The sequence below is a fragment of the Oncorhynchus clarkii genome, chromosome 27, assembly GCF_045791955.1.
Source record: "Oncorhynchus clarkii lewisi isolate Uvic-CL-2024 chromosome 27, UVic_Ocla_1.0, whole genome shotgun sequence".
NCBI lineage: Eukaryota > Metazoa > Chordata > Actinopteri > Salmoniformes > Salmonidae > Oncorhynchus > Oncorhynchus clarkii.
In genome coordinates, this window is record NC_092173.1 from 34,624,354 (window position 1) to 34,642,743 (window position 18,390).

An 18,390-nucleotide genomic window follows, 5' to 3' on the forward strand; every position below is an offset into this window, starting at 1 on the left:
ATCTTCTGTGACCAGGGTAATACTGGGGTTAGAGTGTAGGATCTAATGTGACCAAGGTTAGACTGGGGTTACATTGGATGATCAACTGTGACCAAGGATAGACTGGGGGTAGAGTGGATGATCTACTTTGACCAGTGTTTGATGGTTGTTACAGTGTAGCATCTACTGTTACCAGGGTTAGACTGGGGTTAGAGTGTTGGATCTAATGTGACCTGAGTTAGACTGGGGTTAGAGTGGAGGATCTACTGTGACCAGGGTTAGACTGGGGTTAGAGTAGAGGATTGACTTTTTACCAAGGATAGACTGGGGTTAGAGTGGAGGATCTACTGTGACCAGGGATAGACTTTGGTTAGACTGGAGTATCTACTGTGACCAGTGTTAGACAGTGGTTATTTTTGAGGATCTACGGTGACCAGGGTTATATTGGGGTTAGAGTGGAGGATCTATTGTGACCAGGGTTAGACTGGGGTTAGAGTGAAGGATCTACTGGGACCAGGGTTAGACTGGGGTTAGAGTGGAGGATCTACTGTGACCAGTGTTAGACAGTGGTTAGAGTGGAGGATCTATTGTGACCAGAGTTATATTGGGGTTAGAGTGGAGGATCTACTGTGACCAGGGTTAGACTGGGGTTAGAGTGGAGGATCTACTGTGACCAGTGTTAGACAGTGGTTAGAGTGGAGGATCTACTGTGACCAGGGTTAGACTGGGGTTAAAGTGGAGGGTCCTCTGGGACCAGGGTTAGACTGGGGTTAGAGTGGAGGGTCCTCTGTGACCGGTGTTAAACAGGGGTTAGAGTTTAGGTTATAGTCATTGGAAATCTGTCATGAAACACGTACACATACAGTGCCTTGCGAAAGTATTCGGCCCCCTTGAACTTTGCGACCTTTTGCCACATTTCAGGCTTCAAACATAAAGATATAAAACTATTTTTTTGTGAAGAATCAACAACAAGTGGGACACAATCAAGTGGAACGACAATTATTGGATATTTCAAACGTTTTTTAACAAATCAAAAACTGAAAAATTGGGCGTGCAAAATTATTCAGCCCCCTTAAGTTAATACTTTGTAGCGCCACCTTTTGCTGCGATTACAGCTGTAAGGCTCTTGGGGTATGTCTCTATCAGTTTTGCACATCGAGAGACTGAAATTTTTTCCCATTCCTCCTTGCAAAACAGCTCGAGCTCAGTGAGGTTGGATGGAGAGCATTTGTGAACAGCAGTTTTCAGTTCTTTCCACAGATTCTTGATTGGATTCAGGTCTGGACTTTGACTTGGCCATTCTAACACCTGGATATGTTTATTTTTGAACCATTCCATTGTAGATTTTGCTTTATGTTTTGGATCATTGACTTGTTGGAAGACAAATCTCCGTCCCAGTCTCAGGTCTTTTGCAGACTCCATCAGGTTTTCTTCCAGAATGGTCCTGTATTTGGCTCCATCCATCTTCCCATTAATTTGAACCATCTTCCCTGTCCCTGCTGAAGAAAAGCAGGCCCAAACCATGATGCTGCCACCACCATGTTTGACAGTGGGGATGGTGTGTTCAGCTGTGTTGCTTTTACGGCAAACATAACGTTTTGCATTGTTGCCAAAAAGTTCAATTTTGGTTTCATCTGACCAGAGCACCTTCTTCCACATGTTTGGTGTGTCTCCCAGGTGGCTTGTGGCAAACTTTAAACGACACTTTTTATGGATATCTTTAAGAAATGGCTTTCTTCTTGCCACTCTTCCATAAAGGCCAGATTTGTGCAATATACGACTGATTGTTGTCCTATGGACAGAGTCTCCGACCTCAGCTGTAGATCTCTGCAGTTCATCCAGAGTGATCATGGGCCTCTTGGCTGCATCTCTGATCAGTCTTCTGCTTGTATGAGCTGAAAGTTTAGAGGGACGGCCAGGTCTTGGTAGATTTGCAGTGGAGTGATACTCCTTCCATTTCAATATAATCGCTTGCACAGTGCTCCTTGGGATGTTTAAAGCTTGGGAAATCTTTTTGTATCCAAATCCGGCTTTAAACTTCTTCACAACAGTATCTCGGACCTGCCTGGTGTGTTCCTTGTTCTTCATGATGCTCTCTGCGCTTTTAACGGACCTCTGAGACTATCACAGTGCAGGTGCATTTATACGGAGACTTGATTACACACAGGTGGATTGTATTTATCATCATTAGTCATTTAGGTCAACATTGGATCAGTCAGAGATCCTCACTGAACTTCTGGAGAGAGTTTGCTGCACTGAAAGTAAAGGGGCTGAATAATTTTGCACGCCCAATTTTTCTGTTTTTGATTTGTTAAAAAAGTTTGAAATATCCAATAAATGTCGTTCCACTTCATGATTGTGTCCCACTTGTTGTTGATTCTTCACAAAAAAATACAGTTTTATATCTTTATGTTTGAAGCCTGAAATGTGGCAAAAGGTTGCAAAGTTCAAGGGGGCCGAATACTTTCGCAAGGCACTGTACCCAACCACCCACCCACCGAAACCCACACCACAAAAACACACACTCCTAACACATCAATGGGTAGGCTAAATTCTAGTCTGGCTTGTTCGTCTCGCTAATATATGCCACTTTATGAGCAGGATGGATAGACCCTGCTAGATTTCACAGGAGACAGACAGCAGCTCATCAGCTCATCTTTCCATCGTTCATCCATTCAACCTCTCAACCTCTCGCTCTTATCCAGTCTTCAGTGTGTTCCTTTCCTGGCTAATAACCCCGCTGGTAAAACATATGGTGGGGAGGAAGTAAAGATAAGAGCTAAATGAGAGCAAAGAGACAGGGAGAGAACGAAAGAAAGGGAGAGAGAGAGAATGAAAGAGAGAGGGAGAGAATGAAAGAGAGAGGGAGAGGGAGAGAATGAAAGAGAGAGAGAGAGGGAGAGAATGAAAGAGAGAGGGAGAGAGAGAGAATGAAAGAGAGAGGGAGAGAGAGAGAATGAAAGAGAGAGGGAGAGAGAGAGAATGAAAGAGAAAGGGAGAGAGAGAGAATAAAAGAGAGAGGGAGAGAGAGAGAATGAAAGAGAGAGGGAGAGAGAGAGAATGAAAGAGAGGGAGAGAGAGAGAATGAAAGAGAGAGGGAGAGGGAGAGAATGAAAGAGAGGGAGAGAGAGAGAATGAAAGAGAAAGGGAGAGAGAGAGAATAAAAGAGAGAGGGAGAGAGAGAGAATGAAAGAGAGAGGGAGAGAGAGAGAATGAAAGAGAGGGAGAGAGAGAGAATGAAAGAGAGAGGGAGAGGGAGAGAATGAAAGAGAGGGAGAGAGAGAGAATGAAAGAGAGGGAGAGAGAGAGAATGAAAGAGAGAGGGAGAGAGAGAGAATGAAAGAGAGAGGGAGAGGGAGAGAATGGAAGAGAGGGAGAGAGAGAGAATGAAAGAGAGGGAGAGAGAGAGAATGAAAGAGAGAGGGAGAGAGAGAGAGAATGAAAGAGAGAGGGAGAGAGAGAGAGATGAAATAGAGAGGGAGAGAGAGAGAGTGAAAGAGAGGGAGAGAGAGAGAATGAAAGAGAGAGGGAGAGAGAGAGAATGAAAGAGAGAGGGAGAGAGAGAGAATGAAAGAGAGAGAGAGAGAGAATGAAAGAGAGAGGGAGAGAGAGAGAATGAAAGAGAGAGGGAGAGAGAGAGAATGAAAGAGAGAGGGAGTTAGACATCATTATGTAAATATCTATGTTATTCAAATAAGTCTGGCACCTTCAGAGAGAGTTGGGGGACCATGTATGTCTTTCCATTGTGCAGGTCTGTGTTGTGTGTGTGTGTGTGTGTGTGTGTGTGTGTGTGTGTGTGTGTGTGTGTGTTTGTGTGTGTATTTGTGTATTTGTGTGTGTGTGTATAGCTCAGAGCTCCTGTATCGAAGGTTGAATCTCTCAGAAGTTCCACCCTGTTTCTGAGTTCTGATTGGTGTGTTCTATTGGTGTGTTCTATTGGTGTGTTCTGTTGGTGTGTTCTAATGGTGTGTTCTAATTGTGTGTTCTATTGGTGTGTTCTAATGGTGTGTTCTATTGGTGTGTTCTGATGGTGTGTTCTAATGGTGTGTTCTATTTGTGTGTTCTAATGGTGTGTTCTATTGGTGTGTTCCAATGGTGTGTTCTATCGGTGTGTTCTTTTGGTGTGTTTAATAGTGTGCTCTCTTGGTGTGTTCTATTGGTGTGTTCTATTGGTGTTTTCTAAAAGTGAATTATATTGGTGTGTTCTAATGGTGTTTCTACATTTGGTCCTTAGCATACACCATGGAAGCCTGTATGTCATTTGCTGACATCAAGCCATAACCAGAGACACTTACCATAATCATTTAGTATTTTATTAGGATCCCCATTAGCTGTGGCCAAGGCAGCAGCTACTCTTCCTGGTGTCCATTTCTGGAGACACATGTTAATCTGCCAAATACTGTATGGCTGACTCAGTGATTGACAATGATTGTTGTGATCTGCTTGTGGGCCACAGCAGCTCATGCTCCTCTGATTGTTGCTAGTTAATAACCAGTCAATCTGATAGTGTATTACCTTGGGGAATACTAAAGCATGTGATAGTTAGGGGCCTGAGGAGGGAGGACGAGTCCCTGGTGAACATGTCTAACTGCTGCAGAGCAGAGAGAGAAAGGATGGAAGAGGGAGAGAGCCTCTCTGCCAGCTTCAATTAAACTCAGAGAGCACTGAAACCTAATCCTAACAGAGCCAGAGTCTAGTGGCGCTTTGATGATGTGATTGGCCAACAAAAACAACAAGATAGACAAGCGTCTTGAAAAACACACCTCTCGTGAAAAGCCACAGCAGCATAAATGAGACAACATCTCTCTCAATATATGGGGCTTTATTGGCATGGGAAACATATGTTCTCTCTCTCTCTCTCTCTCTCTCTCTCTCTCTCTCAGAGAATCATGTCTGGGCTCTCTCTCTCTCTCTCTCTCTCTCTCTCTCTCAGAGAACCATGTCTGGGCTCTCTCTCTCACTCTCTCTCAGCTAAACGACACTGACCAACTGCTCAGATCCCTGAAGCACCAAAGGGTGTAGAGAGGAGGGGAGGGAGGGGAGGAGGAGGAGAGAGGAACAAATAGGAGAGAAGAGGGTGAAGAGGTGGATAATAAAATAAAGAGGGTATATTTTTGTCCTCTCTTCCCTCCATGGCTGCTTTTCACCTGTCTCCTCTGACTGACTGCTCTGCTACCCCTGCATCCCTCCTCTCTTCATTCATCCCCTGTTTCTACCACCTTTTCATTTCAAGCTCTGTTGCAGTGCCACCCTCCACCTCAACACCTCCCCCTGCCTGTTGTCAGTGGTTACTGGGCAGACAGAGACAAACTACACACCCATAGTCCAGTAACGACATCAATCTAGAGACAGAGACAGACAGACAGACAGACAGACAGAGACAGAGACAGAGACAGAGACAGAGACAGAGACAGAGACAGACAGACAGACAGACAGACAGACAGACAGACAGACAGACAGGCAAAAAATCTACTCGCGTTTTGTAGATTTCAAGAAAGCATTTGATTCAATTTTTTATAAACTAATAGAAAGTGGAATTGGAAAAGAACGTGGTTAAAATTGGCAACAAGCAAACAGACTTCTTCTCCCAGGGACGGGGAGTGAAACAGGGCTGCCCAATAAGTCCAACACTATTTAACATTTACGTTACTGAATTGCCAAAAACATTAAAATAATCTGCAGCACCTGGTCTCACCCTACGCAACACTGAAATCAAGTATCTGCTGTATGCATATGACCTGGTGCTCCTGTCTCCCACTAAAGAGGGGTTACAGCAGCACCTAGATCATCTGCACAGGTTCTAAAAAAACTGAATGTATAAGATATTCCAAAAAAGGTCCGGAAATCAGAATGACAAATAAACATTTTATTCTATTAGAACACACCAAAAACTACATGTATCTAGGACTAAATATCAGCAAGACAAGTATCTTTCACATGGCTTTAAACAAGATGAGAGACAAAGCAAGAAGAGCATCCTATGCTATTAAAGGAATATTATCAACATAAAGAAAGTTGTGCACTCCATGTATAATCTCCCAGCAACGTAATGGGTATTTACCAACGTTTCGGCATCACTGTGCCTAAGTTAATTTACTCGCCGTTAGTCAGCACCTCCACGCAAACTATTATTCTGGGTGTGCGCCAGCTCATGTCTGTTTTCGTTAAAAGGAATATTAAAATCTAAATTCCAATTAGAATCTGGCTCAATTTTCAAATCAGTTGTAGAACCAATTGCTCTACATGCAGCAAACTATGGGGTGCTCTCTAATAATGAATTTACCAAATGGGACAAACATCCAATCGAAATACTGCATGCAGGGTTTTACAAGTGCAAATAAAAACTGTAGAGCAGAATTGGGGTGAAGCATGATGCACCATGCTTCACTGTGGGGATGGTGTTCTCAGGCTGATGAGAGGTGTTGGGTTTGCGCCAGACATGGCCTTTTCCCTGATGGCTAAAAAGCTAAATTTTTAGCCATCAGAGTACTGACCAGAGTACCTTCTTCCATATATTTGGGGAGTCTCCCACATGCCTTTTGGCAAACACCAAACGTGTTTGTTTATTTTTTTTCTTTAAGCAATTACTTTTTCTGGCCACTCTTCCGTAAAGCCCAGCTCTGTGGAGTATAAGGCTTAATGTGGTCCTATGGACAGATACTCCAATCTCCGCTGTGGAGTTTTACAGCTCCTTCAGGGTTATCTTTGATCACTTTGTTGCCTCTCTGATTAATGCTCTCGCTGCCTGGTCCCTGAGTTTTGGTGGGCGGCCCTCTCTTGGCAGGTTTGATGTGGTGCCATATTCTTTCCATTTTTTAATAATGGATTTAATGGTGCTCTGTGGGATGTTCAACGTTTCAGATATATTTTTTTTAACCCAACCCTGATGTGTACTTCTCCACAACTTTGTCCCTGACGTGTTTGGCGAGATCCTTGTTCTTCATAGTTCCGCTTGCTTGGTGGTGCCCCTTGCATAGTGGTGGTGCCCCTTGCATAGTGGTGGTGCAGACGCTGGGGCCTTTCAGAACAGGTGTATATATACACTGAGATCATGTGACAGATCATGTGACACTTAGATTGCACACAGGTGGACTTTATTTAACTAACTATGTGACTTCTGAAGGTAATTGGTTGTACCAGATCTTATTTCGGGGCTTCATAGTAAAGGGGGTGAATACATGCGCACGCACAACTTTTCTGTTTTTAATTTTGACATTTTTTAATTTTATGAAGCAAGTAATTTTTTACATTTCACTTCAACGATTTGGAATATTTTGTGTTTGTCTATTACATGAAATCCAAATAAAAATCTATTTAAATTACAGGCTGTAATGCAACAAAATAGTAAAAATCAAGGGGGATGAATACCTTTGCAAGGCACTGTACATGGTGGCAGACTCTCTGACCACTGTGACTGATAGAAAACTGAGGAAAACACTAACTAGGTACAGACTCAGAGAGCACAGTCTGGCTATAGAGACCGGTCGTCACAGACAAACCTGGCTGTCCAGAGAGGACAGTCTGGATATAGAGAACGGTCGCCAGAGACAAACCTGGCTGCCCAGAGAGGAAAGTCTGGCTGTAGAGACCGGTCATCACAGACAATCCTGGCTGCCCAGAGAGGACAGGCTGTGCTCACTCTGCTCCAGGGGAGAGGTACAGACAGAGCTGCATTTCCTATTACACTGTGACAAATACTTAAACTTAAGATAATCTTTCTTTCTCAAAATGATAATTCAGTACAACAAATTTGAAACTATTTATTGAGTGTGCAGTTTTGGCGGCCAAATATGTGTCCTCCTGCCACAACTTGAGGGACAGCCAGTGAAAAGTGCAATTTGATGTAAATAATATTTCCCTTTTAGATTTGTTTTGTCTTTCATACCATGTCATGTGTCTTCTCAGTCAGGTTGAGACTGATCTACTACTATTGATAAAATGTATTGTTATTCTCATGAATATTGTTGTTGTAGTTGCTGTTAATGGTAACCACATTTCCATTCCTACTATCAATGACTTGTTGCTGTTGGTCCCACCATTTTTGTTATGTATACTTTGACAATTTAAGTAATTTAATTTGCCATGTCAATAAAATCTATGTAATTGAATTGAGAGCGAGAGGAAGAGAGAGAGAGGAAGAGAGAGAGAGATCTTCTGTAACAAGGTAGGGTTTAGAGCACAGCAGGAACAGTGATGCTGCTGTACAGGCTAGGACAGGAGAGATCTGTAGCTGAACCCCCTAGAGAGTTCTGACCTGCTACAGGGACACGGCTAACCACATTCCCAGGTAACACATACACACTGTCTGTCCATGATTCATGGCGATCCTAATCAGGGTTAAACTCTTCATGCCTGCCTGCCTGCGACCACAGCACTGTGGCTCTAATGACACATCTAGTGTCACGTTATGTCCACAATTCAACATAAAGACGCACACATCTAGCAGGGGCAGCCATGCAGACACCAGGTGCATGTTTTTAAGGCAGAGCCAGTCTCCGCTGTGTGAACGCTCTCTCAGAGTGGCTAAGGCCACATCAGTCTGGCCCTTTCCCATTGCCACCTAGGGAGAGACAGGTCACATCAGATGCCCTGATGGAGTAAAGGTTAAACTATAGGTAACCCAATCCATCACTAGTGTGTAGCACAACAGCAAGTACTCGTCAGGTTCAGAGGAGGAGGAGACAACTCCCTCATACCTTGAGAGAGAGAGAGGAGGGAGGGAGAAAGAGAGGTAGGGATTTAGCTATTTCTATCAAAACAGACAGCAACTTGTCCTCTCAGCAGCCCTTGCAGTGTGCAGAGACTCATAGATGTGTCCATAAATCTCATTGTGCGTCCAGGAACTTTTTCTAAAACACAGCATGCCTCCGCACAAATCTTAGCATTGAAATGTTCCCCTGAGGGTTATAGAGGAGGAAAGGACACAATGAGGAGACCACAACATCCTCTCTCTCCTCTCTCTATCTGCAGCACAATAGGCGTGTGGTCTCCCTCTCTCTCCTCTCTCTCTCTGCAGCACAATAGGTGTGTGGTCTCCCTCTCTCTCCTCTCTCTCTCCTCCCCTCTATCCTCTCTCTATCCTCTCTCTCTGCAGCACCATAGGTGTGTGGTCTTCTTCTCAAATCAAATCAAATTTAGTTATATAGCCCTTCATACATCAGCTGATATCTCAAAGTGCTGTACAGAAACACAGCCTAAAACCCCAAACAGCAAGCAATGCAGGTGTAGAAGCACGGTGGCTAGGAAAAACTCCCTCTCTTCTCTCTCCTCTCTCTCTCTTCTCTCTCCTCTCTCCTCTCTCCTCTCTCTTCTCTCTCCTCTCTCCTCTCTCTTCTCTCTTCTCTCTCCTCTCTTCTCTCTCCTCTCTCTCTCCTCTCCTCTCTCTCTCTCTCTTCTCTCTCCTCTCTCTCTCCTCTCTCTCTCTCTCTCTCTCTCTCTCTCTCTCTCTCTCTCTCTCTCTCTCCTCTCTCTATCCTCTCTCTCTCTCCTCTCTCTCTTCTCTCTCTCTCTCTCTCTCTCTCTCTCTCTCTCTCTCTCCCTCTCTCTCTTCTCTCTCTCTTCTCTCTTCTCTCTCCTCTCTCTTCTCTCTTCTCTCTTCTCTCTCCTCTCTCCTCTCTCCCCGCAGCACTGTAGGTGTCTGCTCTCCCTCTCTCTCCTCTCTCTCCTCTCTCTCAGCAGCACTATAGGCGTGTGGTCTCCCTCTCTCTCCTCTCTCTCCTCTCTCCTCTCTCTTTACAGCACCATAGACATCTGCTCTCCCTCTCTCTCCGCAGCACCATAGGTGTGTGGTCTCCCTCTCTATCCTCTCTCTCCGCAGCACCATAGGCATTTGCTCTCCCTCTCTATCCTCTCTCTCCGCAGCACCATAGGTGTGTGGTCTCCCTCTCTCTCCTCTATCCTCTCTCTCCGCAGCACCATAGGTGTGTGGTCTCCCTCTCTATCCTCTCTCTCCGCAGCACCATAGGTGTGTGGTCTCCCTCTCTATCCTCTCTCTCCGCAGCACCATAGGTGTGTGGTCTCCCTCTCTATCATCTCTCTCCGCAGCACCATAGGTGTGTGGTCTCCCTCTCTATCCTCTCTCTCCGCAGCACCATAGGTGTGTGGTCTCCCTCTAATCAAATCATCAAATCAAATTTATTTATATAGCCCTTCGTACATCAGCTGATATCTCAAAGTGCTGTACAGAAACCCAGCCTAAAACCCCAAACAGCAAGCAATGCAGGTGTAGAAGCACGGTGGCTAGGAAAAACTCCCTAGAAAGGCCAAAACCTAGGAAGAAACCTAGAGAGGAACCAGGCTATGTGGGGTGGCCAGTCCTCTTCTGGCTGTGCCGGGTGGAGATTATAACAAAACATGGTCAAGATATTAAAATGTTCATAAATGACCAGCATGGTCGAATACTAATAAGGCAGAACAGTTGAAACTGGAGCAGCAGCACAGTCAGGTGGACTGGGGACAGCAAGGAGTCATCATGTCAGGTATTCCTGGGGCATGGTCCTAGGGCGAGTCCTCCGAGAGAGAGAAAGAAAGAGAGAATTAGAGAGAGCAGATGTGGGATGGCCAGTCCTCTTCTGGCTGTGCCGGGTGGAGATTATAACAGAACATGGCCAAGATGTTCAAATGTTCATAAATGACCAGCATGGTCAAATAATATTAAGGCAGAACAGTTGAAACTGGAGCAGCAGCACAGCCAGGTGGACTGGGGACAGCAAGGAGTCATCATGTCAGGTAGTCCTGGGGCATGGTCCTAGGGCTCAGGTCCTCCGAGAGAGAGAAAGAGAGAAGGAGAGAATTAGAGAACGCACACCTAGATTCACACAGGACACCGAATAGGACAGGAGAAGTACTCCAGATATAACAAACTGACCCTAGCCCCCCGACACATAAACTACTACTGCAGCATAAATACTGGAGGCTGAGACAGGAGGGGTCAGGAGACACTGTGGCCCATTCCGAGGACACCCCCGGACAGGGCCAAACATCCTCTCTCTCCGCAGCACCATAGGTGTGTGGTCTCCCTCTCTATCCTCTCTCTCCGCAGCACCATAGGTGTGTGGTCTCCCTCTCCATTCTCTCTCTCCGCAGCACCATAGGTGTGTGGTCTCCCTCTCTATCCTCTCTCTCCGCAGCACCATAGGTGTGTGGCAGCACCATAGGTGTGTGGTCTCACTCTCTGTCCTCTCTCTCCGCAGCACCATAGGTGTGTGGTCTCGCTCTCTATCCTCTCTCTCCGCAGCACCATAGGCATGTGGTCTCCTGCACACTGTCACTTGGGTTGTGATTACACACTGTGATTCAGAGATGATTATCAAACCGACTCCACACTGCGTGTGTGTGTGTGTGTGTGTGTGTGTGTGTGTGTGTGTGTGTGTGTGTGTGTGTGTGTGTGTGTGTGTGTGTGTGTGTGTGTGTGTGTGTGTGTGTGTGGACGTGTTTAGCTATTCTTGTGGGGACCAGAAGTTTGACCAACTGGGGACATTTTGTTGGTCCCCACAAAGTCAAATGCTATTTCTAGGGGGTTTAAGGTTATAATTAGTGTTAAGGTTATAATTACGTTAAGGGTTAGGGTTAGGAGCTAGGGTTAGGTTTTAGAGTTAGTGTTAAGATTTTAGGGTTAGGGTTAGGGTTATGGTAAGAGAACGGGTTAGATTTAGGGTTAGGGTTTAGGGAAAATAGGATTTTGAATGGGACTGAATTGTGTGTCCCCACAAGGTTAGCTGTGCAAGACTGTGTGGCGGTGAGTGTGTGTGTTCTCTTCTGCATGTAGGTGAATATACTGACAGTAGCATCATGGGGTCAGGCTGTGATACACCCAAACAGCATGCTCTCAATGGTGCATCTGTAAAAGTTGGTGAGGGTCTTAGGGGCCAAGCCGAATTTCTTCAGCCTCCTGAGGTTGAAGAGGCGCTGTTGCCTGTCGGACCATTTCAGATTGTCAGTGATCTGTACGCCAAGGAATTTGAAGCTTTTCACTTTCTCCACTGTGGCCCCATCGATGTGGATTGGGTCGTGCTCCCTCTGTTGTCTCCTGAAGTCCACGATCAGCTCCTTTGTTTTGTTGGGGGAGCAGTTATTTCCCTGGCACCACTCTGCCAGGGACCTCACCTCCCTGTAGGCTGTCTTGTTGTTGTGGGTAATCTTGCACATTCACTCTCATTCACTCTCAATATTTAGTCTTGCCCATTCACTCTCATTCACTCTCAATATTTAGTCTTGCCCATTCACTCTCATTCACTCTCAATATTTAGTCTTGCCCATTCACTCTCATTCACTCTCAATATTTAGTCTTGCCCATTCACTCTCAATATTTAGTCTTGCCCATTCAGTCTCATTCACTCTCAATATTTAGTCTTGCCCATTCACTCTCATTCACTCTCAATATTTAGTCTTGCCTATTCACTCTCAATATTTAGTCTTGCCCATTCACTCTCATTCAATCTCAATATTTAGTCTTGCCCATTCACTCTCATTCACTCTCAATATTTAGTCTTGCCCATTCACTCTCATTCACTCTCAATATTTAGTCTTGCCCATTCACTCTCATTCACTCTCAATATTTAGTCTTGCCCATTCACTCTCATTCAATCTCAATATTTAGTCTTGCCCATTCACTCTCATTCACGCTCAATATTTAGTCTTGCCCATTTACTCTCATTCACTCTCAATATTTAGTCTTGCCCATTCACTCTCATTCAATCTCAATATTTAGTCTTGCCCATTCACTCTCATTCACTCTCAATATTTAGTCTTGCCCATTCACTCTCATTCAATCTCAATATTTAGTCTTGCCCATTCACTCTCATTCACGCTCAATATTTAGTCTTGCCCATTTACTCTCATTCACTCTCAATATTTAGTCTTGCCCATTCACTCTCATTCAATCTCAATATTTAGTCTTGCCCATTCACTCTCATTCACTCTCAATATTTAGTCTTGCCCATTCACTCTCATTCAATCTCAATATTTAGTCTTGCCCATTCACTCTCATTCACTCTCAATATTTAGTCTTGCCCATTTACTCTCATTCACTCTCAATATTTAGTCTTGCCCATTCACTCTCATCCACTCTCAATATTTAGTCTTGCCCATTCACGCTCATTCAATCTCAATATTTAGTCTTGCCCATTCACTCTCATTCACTCTCAATATTTAGTCTTGCCCATTCACTCTCATTCACTGTCACGTATTAACAAGGTAGGTGGAATCAAGCGCAGAGAGCAGGTGCAGTGAGTCGATAGTTTATTCTCCGGAACAAACACTGAAAACCCGAAAACAGGGTGAAATAATCCAACACAGGATTAAGATATATCGGAGCAAATAACACAATACGTATTCACTAAAATACATGAAACCAAAACAATCCCGCACGAAACAAGGGCGGGACAACCTACTATAAATAAGGACGTCAATAAACTAAAATACACACAGGTGAAACTAATAAGACAAAACCAACAGACAAACGAAAAAGGGATCGATGGTGGCTAGTAGGACGGTGACGACGACCGCCGAGCACCGCCCGAACAGGCAGGGGAGCCAACTTCGGCGGAAGTCGTGACAGTACCCCCCCCCTGACGCGCGGCCCCCGCAGCGCGCCGCCACCGTCCTCGAGGACGACCCGGAGGACGAGGTGCTGGGCGATCCGGGTGGAGGCGGTGGAAATCACTCAGGAGAGAAGGGTCCAAAATGTCCCTCACCGGAACCCAGCATCTCTCCTCCGGACCGTACCCCTCCCAGTCCACGAGGTACTGTAGGCCCCCCACCCGGCGTCTCGAATCCAGAATGCCCCGAACTGTGTACGCCGGGGACCCCTCGATGTCCAGGGGGGGCGGAGGGACCTCAGGCACCTCACCTTCTTGCAGGGGACCAGCCACCACCGGCCTGAGGAGAGACACATGAAACGAGGGGTTAATACGGTAATACCTAGGAAGTTGTAACCTGTAACACACCTCGTTTATTCTCCTCAGGACTTTAAACGGCCCCACACACTGCGGCCCCAGCTTCCGACAGGGCAGGCGGAGGGGCAGGTTCCGGGTCGAGAGCCAGACCCTGTCCCCCGGTGCAAACACGGGGGCCTCACTGCGGTGTTGGTCAGCGCTCCTCTTCTGCCGTTCGCCCGCTAACCGTAGTGAGTCCTGAACGGCTTTCCATGTGTCCTTGGAGCGCTGTACCCATTCCTCCACCGCAGGAGCCTCGGTCTGGCTCTGATGCCATGGAGCCAGGACCGGCTGGTAACCTAACACACACTCAAAAGGAGACAAGTTAGTTGAGGAGTGGCGTAGGGAGTTCTGAGCTAGTTCAGCCCAGGGAACATACCTTGCCCACTCACCAGGCCGGTCCCGGCAATAGGACCGCAGAAACCTGCCCACCTCTTGATTTACGCGCTCCACCTGCCCATTACTCTCGGGGTGAAAACCTGAGGTTAAGCTGACCGAGACCCCCAGTCTCTCCATAAACGCCCTCCATACTCTGGACGTGAATTGGGGACCCCGATCAGAAACGATGTCCTCAGGCACCCCATAGTGCCGGAAGACATGGGTAAACAAGGCCTCAGCAGTCTGCAGGGCCGTAGGGAGACCGGGCAACGGGATGAGACGACAGGACTTAGAAAACCGATCCACAACGACCAGGATTGTAGTACTTCCCTGGGACGGGGGAAGGTCGGTAAGAAAGTCCACCGATAAGTGTGTCCACGGCCGTTGTGGAACGGGGAGGGGTTGTAATTTCCCTCTAGGCAAGTGCCGAGGAGCCTTGCTCTGAGCACACACGGAGCAGGAGGAGACATAAAATCTCACGTCTTTAGCTAGCGTGGGCCACCAGTATCTCCCTCTCAGACTCCGCACTGTCCTCTCGATGCCCGGATGACCCGAGGAGGGGAGAGTATGAGCCCACCGAATCAGCTTGTCCCGGACCCCCCTCGGTACGTACTGGGTTCCTACTGGACAGTTGGGGGGGGCCGGCTCTGACCGTGAGGCCCCCTCTATCTCTGCGTCCACCTCCCATACCACCGGTGCCACGAGACATGACGGTGAAATGATGGGAGTTAGCTCAACGGGCCGCTCCTCGGTATCATAGAGGCGGGACAGCGCGTCGGCCTTGGTGTTTTGGGAGCCGGGCCGGTATGAGAGGGTAAACCGGAATCTGGTAAAAAACATGGCCCATCTAGCCTGACGTGGATTCATTCTCTTCGCTGCCCGGATATACTCGAGATTACGATGGTCAGTCCAGATGAGAAAGGGGTGTTTAGCCCCCTCAAGCCAATGTCTCCACACCTTCAGAGCCTTGACTACAGCTAACAACTCCCGGTCCCCCACATCATAGTTTCGCTCCGCTGGGCTGAGCTTGCTCGAAAAAAAGGCACAAGGGCGAAGTTTGGGTGGCACGCCCGAGCGTTGGGACAGCACGGCTCCGACCCCAGCCTCGGACGCATCCACCTCCACTATGAACGCTAAAGAGGGGTCCGGATGCGCCAACACGGGTGCATTGGTGAACAGCTCCTTCAAACGAGTGAATGCTCTGCCCGCCTCTGCTGACCAGCGCAAGCGCACCGGTCCTCCCTTCAGCAGCGAGGTGATGGGAGCAGCTACCTGACCAAAACCCCGGATAAACCTCCGGTAGTAATTGGCAAACCCTAAAAACCGCTGCACCTCTTTCACCGTGGTCGGAGTCGGCCAATTACGCACGGCTGTAACGCGGTCATCCTCCATCACCACCCCAGAGGTGGAAATACGATATCCCAGGAAGGAAACGGACTGTTTGAAAAACTCACATTTCTCCGCCTTGCAATACAGATCATGCTCCAGCAGTCGCCCAAGTACCTTACGCACCAGAGACACATGCGCCGCGCGTGTGGCAGAATAGATCAAGATGTCATCGATGTACACTACCACTCCCTGCCCGAGCAGGTCTCGGAGAATCTCGTCTACGAAGGATTGGAAAACGGCTGGAGCATTCTTCAACCCGTATGGCATGACGCGGTACTCATAATGACCAGATGTAGTACTGAATGCAGTTTTCCACTCATCCCCTCCCCGGATACGCACCAGATTATACGCGCTCCTCAGGTCCAGTTTTGTGAAGAAGCGTGCCCCGTGAAATGATTCCACCGCCATGGCGATGAGAGGTAGTGGGTAACTAAACCCCACTGTGATGGAATTTAGACCTCTATAATCAATGCACGGACGCAGACCTCCATCCTTCTTCTTCACAAAAAAGAAGCTCGAGGAGACGGGTGATGCGGAGGGCCGAATGTACCCCTGTCTCAGTGATTCAGTAACGTATGTTTCCATCGCTACCGTCTCCTCCTGGGACAATGGATACACGTGACTCCTAGGAAGTGCAGCGTTCTCCAGAAGGTTTATCACGCAGTCCTCTCGACGATGAGGTGGTAATTGGGTCGCCTTCTTTTTACTGAAGGCGATAGCCAAATCGGCATATTCAGAGGGAATGCGCACGGTGGAAACTTGGTCTGGACTCTCCACCGTAGTCGCACCAACGGCAACTCCTCTACACCTACCTGAACACTCCTCTGACCACCCCTTAAGAGCCCCCTGTCGCCAGGAAATCACCGGGTTGTGTTGAGCTAACCAGGGAACCCCCAACACCACCGGAAACGCAGGTGAATCTATAAGGAACAGACTAATCTGCTCCTTATGATCCCCCTGCGTTACCATGTCCAGTGGCACCGTAGCCTCCCTAATCACTCCTGACCCTAATGGTCGGCTATCTAATGAGTGCACGGGGAAAGGTTGATCTACCGACACCAGGGAATCCCTAGCCTTAACGTAAGCCCACGATCCATGAAATTCCCAGCTGCGCCTGAATCGACTAGCGCCTTATGCTGTAGAGAGGGAAAAAACCCAGGGAAAGAAATCAAAACATACACATGACCGACAGGAGGCTCTGGGTGAGTCTGGTGCTTACTCACCTGGGGTGATCGAGCAGTGCTCCGCCTGCCCTCCCGACTCCCAGACGAGTTCCTCCAGCACCGGTCTGACGTGTGCCCTCGTCGACCACAACTGGTGCAGGAGGACACTCCTCCTCCGGTCTCCCTCGAAGCTGCCCCTCCTAATTCCATAGGGATAGGGGCAGGAGGGCTGGGAAGTGGAAACGACAGGGCCTGATCCGAACGCCCGCGAGCAGCCAGCAGATTGTCGAGACGGATAGCCAAGTCAATGAGCTCATCCAGTGTGCAGGTGGTGTCCCGACATGCCAGCTCCCTGCGGACGTCCTCCCTGAGACTGCATCTGAAATGGTCGACCAAGGCCCTGTCGTTCCATCCTGCTCCTGCGGCCAAAGTCCTGAACTCCAGAGCAAAGTCCTGAGCGCTCCTCGTCTCCTGCCGCAGGTGGAACAGCCGTTCACCCGCCGCCCGACCCTCTGGTGGATGGTCAAAAACAGCTTGGAATCGGCGGGTGAACTCTGGGTAATTATCCCTCGCCGAGTCCGGGCCATTCCATACTGCGTTGGCCCACTCGAGGGCTCGCCCAGTCAAGCAGGAGACGAGGGCGCTCACGCTCTCCTCTCCAGAGGGAGCAGGACGCACGGTAGCCAGGTATAGCTCCAGTTGAAGGAGGAAACCCTGGCACCCAGCCGCCGTTCCGTCATACTCCCGTGGGAGTGTCAACCGCAGAGCCCCGGAGCCAGATGTGGTCGCAGGAACAGGAGGTGCTGGAGAAGGGGGTGCTAGCGATGATGTGGGAAGACCACTCCTCTCCCATCGATCCATCCTCTCCATCATTTGGTCCATGGCAGAACCAATCCGATGGAGCACGCTGGTGTGGTGGAGGACTCTCTCCTCCATCGATGGGAGAGGAGACGCGGCTGCTCCTGCTGATTCCATGGGTGGTGCGGGATTCTGTCACGTATTAACAAGGTAGGTGGAATCAAGCGCAGAGAGCAGGTGCAGTGAGTCGATAGTTTATTCTCCGGAACAAACACTGAAAACCCGAAAACAGGGTGAAATAATCCAACACAGGATTAAGATATATCGGAGCAAATAACACAATACGTATTCACTAAAATACATGAAACCAAAACAATCCCGCACGAAACAAGGGCGGGACAACCTACTATAAATAAGGACGTCAATAAACTAAAATACACACAGGTGAAACTAATAAGACAAAACCAACAGACAAACGAAAAAGGGATCGATGGTGGCTAGTAGGACGGTGACGACGACCGCCGAGCACCGCCCGAACAGGCAGGGGAGCCAACTTCGGCGGAAGTCGTGACATTCACTCTCAATATTTAGTCTTGCCCATTCACTCTCATTCAATCTCAATATTTAGTCTTGCCCATTCACTCTCATTCACTCTCAATATTTAGTCTTGTCCATTCACTCTCATTCAATCTCAATATTTAGTCTTGCCCATTCACTCTCATTCACTCTCAATATTTAGTCTTGCCCAT

The 18,390-nt window shown here is 47.7% G+C and overlaps 1 pseudogene; it reads right to left on the reverse strand.

Annotated features, from left to right (window-relative positions):
* Nucleotides 1-18,390, reverse strand: part of LOC139385773 (cytoplasmic dynein 2 heavy chain 1-like) — a 179,991-nt pseudogene that overhangs the window by 55,668 nt on the left and 105,933 nt on the right.